General features: G+C 38.6%; 1 long non-coding RNA gene across 1 annotated transcript in view; it reads right to left on the reverse strand.

The window, feature by feature from the left end:
- LOC123966735 overlaps positions 1–4701 on the reverse strand; it is a 6189-nt gene extending 1488 nt beyond the window's left edge. The window contains exons 1-3 of the long non-coding RNA XR_006824061.1: positions 4620–4701; positions 991–1014; positions 766–855 (exon numbers count right to left, since the gene is read on the reverse strand). This is a non-coding gene — a long non-coding RNA (uncharacterized LOC123966735). The remainder of the gene's footprint in view (positions 1–765; positions 856–990; positions 1015–4619) is intronic.
- Positions 4702–4955: the final 254 nt, after the last annotated feature.

The raw sequence follows: 4955 nt of genomic DNA on the forward strand, positions 1-4955 counted from the left end.
ATATATATATATATATATATATATATATATATATATATATATATATATATATATATATATATATATATATATATATATATATATATATATAAATAAAAGGGGGACAATTTCAGGTTTATAATCTGTCAAATATAGCTCTAAGTAGAGGCTGTAATCACTTTCTGGCAAGTAGAATGCTGTATTTTATGTGTTGTTTTGGCCATTTAAAAGGTATTTTAAGAGGTATAAAGGACTGGATTGGTTGGTACACAGCAAGTTAAATAATGTAAAGTTATAAGGATAATTGCAAAAGAGATCATGTCTTCAGATCATGTTTTCTGTGGACTATTACTTTTCAGCACGACACCTGTATGTACTCCCGTCCAGTCTTTCTGGCCATGTAAAATCTAATTTCAGGTCTGTTAACACCTTATACAGTCTGTGATTAACACACAGTTAAAAATAGGGACAGCTCCAGACGGGGACAGGCGACCATTGTAAAAGAGACCAAACAATTCCCACCATGAGTAAGCACATGGCATGTGTCTGGGGATGTCTCTGACTGAGCTTGGTCAAGGTAAGGTTTGCAATTTATTAATGTGTTTTTCTCTAATTTGGTGCAAATCTGTGCAACCTGTGTGTTATTTGTCAGCCACAATCCAATGATTCATGTTGCTCTTTTCCTCTATGTAACTACACTTTACGGGATGGTCAGATGACTCTGACTAACGGTTTTCCAGCACAGCTGGCTCAGAAGGAATCACATGACTGGTGTGGTACACTAACATGTGTGCTACTGATTCCCTCTAGCAGCAGTCTGGTGACCTCAGCCTGTCGGTCGAACTCTGTCTGAGCGACACGGAGTTCATGCTCTGCCTGTAGGAGGAAATGACAGGACAGGAAAGAAGTGTTAAAATTACTGTCCAAACACATGCAATGCTTTTCATGAAGTACACACACACACACACACACACACACACACACACACAGTCCACCTGTAAAGGTACTTACTTTGTCCACTTCCTCACTCAGCAACTGAGAGAAGCAGCATGAGAACAGAAAAAAATCAGTCATGAACCACTTTTAGACTCAAATTTTAAATTATGTTGACATATCACTTAAAAAACTATTAGCTATGTCTGTTTAGTTTATCTGAAACAATGAGCTTGCTATGAGCTAGTATGGTAAACAGATGTGGTGAATCTAAATTCAGGGACATGCTGGATTTGCTTTGTTAGTAAGAAGCTAACCGGTTCAATGGTAGGCCAACTTGATCTTAACCCTTGATCCTGGGGGTTTTCAGGGACCAACTCTGGATCAAACAGTCAAAAACAGAGTTTTATTTTATCTAATATATTTAATTTAATTCATAATCTTTTAAAACCATCGCATTATATTTTTCAGCAGTATTACTCAGTTGGATGTCTGCTGGAGTCACAGTTGTAACTCTAATTCTGATCTGTGTTGACACCTGAGGTCACTGAATGTTTAAACCAGGCTACCACAGAGGTACATTTCTTAAATGGCCATTCTTTTGAAATGATATTATTGTTAAAAAACACATTTTACTCAAAGAATGTAAGTGATTACAGATGCAGAAGAAAGACAAGTTGGTTGGACCCTCAGTGATCTGTTTGTGTTTGACAGCTGCTGCTGTTGGCCAAGAGCCTGAACTGAGCCTGACCTTTACTAGAATGTAGATAAATGCTTCTGTTAAAACACAAAACAGACTAATGAATTTTTTGTAAACAAGCCTGGATAACAAAGGGTTTAACACAGCTAATGATGTCGTCTGTACATGAAACCTTCCATTTACTTGTCATTTAATTTCTGGTCACATTAACAATGAAATTGTTCCTGAACTCCCCGCCCCCCAACTTTTAAGAAACACAACTAAATGGCTATGATGCCTTATCAGGTAGGACGAGGGGTGGCTATTTACCACAGACACACTGGGAATCACTAGAGGCTGACACAAACAGCTCTCACTACCACTTTCTACCACAATAAATAAACCACCCAAAATGACAGGGATCTAATCCTGTTTCACTGTGGTTGTCTAAGTGTACAACCTTCCTCTGCTCTGATACACAGGGATCCGTCTCCACATCCCAGCTCTCCCAGCCACTCTGCAGCTGGTTCAGTTACAGAGCCAAACAACAACAAAGAAAACACAACCTTATCATTTCTCTGCAGTTCTTCCTAATTCTGCTTTGATGTCTACATTTTCTTTCTCTAACAGAGAAAGTAAAAGGGTTTTGAATGTGTTGGGCCTGTTACTCTTGATCACTGCAGCTTAGCTATGGTTTGAGGTTTAAGACAGGTTCAAACTGGTGTCATCTGGCTAGCTTTGTTGGCATGAATGTATAAAACTCACTGCTCTGTTCTCCGAGGCTGTGGTTGAAATTGCACTGTGGTTTAGTCTGAACCTGGGTGCTGTGTCGAGTAGAAATCAATAATGTGCTACCTTGACAAATCTGACAGACTGAAGTGGTTAGTTATAGCAACACTGTCAGCACCTGCTGACATGCTGTCAGTTTGTCAGTAACAGTGGTGAAAAGTACATTTACTCAAGTACTGCAGTTAAGAACAATTTGGTAAACATTATTAGTGAAATTTTGGGGGATCTCTAAAATATTGACTGTATGCTTTTTGTCATTAATTTAAATATGATCATGGATCATGCATAAAATCAGGAGCGTCGTGCTTCTACCAGCCAGGGGGAACGATTACCGACCGTCTGCAGCGTGCCCGGTCACTCCGCAATCTCCTGTCCCTATACGCCCCAGCGCCCCATTCCCTCTCTGATACCTACAATGGGTTGTGTCGCTATTACGTGTCAGCTTACGTGTCAGTTTGCTAGTGATATCAAGTTTGCACACGTTTTGCACGCTCATGCAAACCTTCAGTAAATCTGTCCCAATGAGTGCTGTTACTTTTATAACTTTAAGCTCATTATCAGGATAATAGTTATGTAGTTTTACTCAAGTAAGATTTTTACTGAATATCTTAACATTGTTGTATTCCTTCTTTTAATTAGGTAAAGGATGCGAATACTTCTACCATCACAGTTCAATAATGTATGCCAGTGAGAAATGTGAACCGCTCACACACACCTGAGACTACAAGTTACAGAAAAACTGTTTATACTGCAGTAAGGAGACAATGTAGGGACAAAATGTTCTACAATAGGATTATATTTATACTAAAAGTATAGACTGATGCAAATATATGTTTTTGTAACAATCGAAAGTACAACTAGACTATGAAACACAGACTGTATGTGTTTTCAGGGTTTTTACCAGAATTTGATAGCTGAAATGAAAGGTCAACATTGTTGTATTGTGTTTCAGTGAATCACATGTGTGGGAAGTGGTTTTGTGGTCACTTCATGATGCATCTGTTTATTAGTGGTCTGACCAAACCAGGTCTCATTTTGACACAGCAACCATGCCCATGTTAATACAAAGCTGTGTTGAAAACCGCCGTAAGTTACAGTTTAGATGAAGCATCTGAAATGTTGTTGCTAACTGTTAAATTTTTTCCTTTCAAGTTTTGCACATCAGGGCCACCATACCTCCATGGTGTGATACACCATGATTTGCTCTCTTATGACCAGTGCAACTATAAAACTCAATTTAGCCTTTTCAGAGAAATGTCATAATGTCAGATACCTGGTGGAACTATTGAATATGTTCATTTAAAATTTTCAGTATTTCTCATTGTATTTGCATGTCAAATATGAAATGAAGAGGGATTCAGGGGATTCAAACAACAGTGAAAAAAAATCAAACATGCGCAAAACATGCTCATGTCAAGTATCATATTTTTGTCATCATGCAACAGTGCTGTTATCACATTCTGACAAGCCTAGCTTTTTCAAGTATTAGAAATGCACCCCTACACATTATTTACATCAGTGGCAATATTATAGTGCCTCTGATGTGGGGGCCTGCTCCATGTGTTTTGATATATAGGGCTACACATGAAACAGGCATGTTGGATTTCTAATTGATTCTCTGACTGTCTGACTTGAGTCATTGAGTCATGAACTCACTGTCCTGACATTGGCTTAGTTTAGTTAATTAATTTAGCTTTTACAAAAATGTAACAATATAGTGTAATAAATGTTCCTGACGGTAAAACAAACCTCCATACCTGTAAAATGTCAAACCTTGCTGTCCTCTACATCATCAAGAAGAGGTGAAATATGTGCCTAACACATACTTGGAATTTAATTTTTGCTACTTTGAAGCAAGCCCAACTTTTGCTGAACAGCAGCCACTTTGGCCACGAGAGGCGTTCACCAGATGACAGTGAATGCTAAAAAGCACCAGTAGAGAAAGTTGCAGTCAGCCAAATGACTTCGTAATGTCCCACAGCAATATCTTAGAAACATTAGAGGCTGTAGCAGCAACAAGTGTATGTTTTTTTGCTTGTGTAATTTATTTTGTTTACCAAAACTACATAGTCTTGCTTTAACATTTCTGCTGGTGTTCCTGCTTAGACTGAATGGGATATAAAATTCAGTGTTCTACTGCTATATACCTAGCATGTTATCCTTGCTCCTGCTCATTAACTTAGACCTCGCATGTGCCCCGCCCCCCTCTGCATGTGTGTCATTTACGTGGACCTCTTACCGCTGATGCACTGGCAGAAAGAACATAATTTCGAGGCCTTGTCTCCTGAAAATCAGGTGCAGCCTACAAACAAGAGCAGGGAGGAGAAAACACATGTGGCACGGTCATGCAGTTACAATCAATAAGCAGAAAAACAAAAGTTAGCAAAAGCATATGAGCATACAGAAAACAGATCAGAAGCAGCACAAGTGCATGTCATTTAGAAACATTCAAAGCACATGGTCCTGTAGACAGTTATAGGGGTGTGATATCAAAGTGCTGAAAGTTAAGTGTTCAGAACATATAAAGGGTTATTCAAAGTGATCTATGACCTTTATCGACAAAGAGCTCAGAGTG

This window comes from Micropterus dolomieu, unplaced genomic scaffold (genome assembly GCF_021292245.1).
Source record: "Micropterus dolomieu isolate WLL.071019.BEF.003 ecotype Adirondacks unplaced genomic scaffold, ASM2129224v1 contig_14131, whole genome shotgun sequence".
NCBI lineage: Eukaryota > Metazoa > Chordata > Actinopteri > Centrarchiformes > Centrarchidae > Micropterus > Micropterus dolomieu.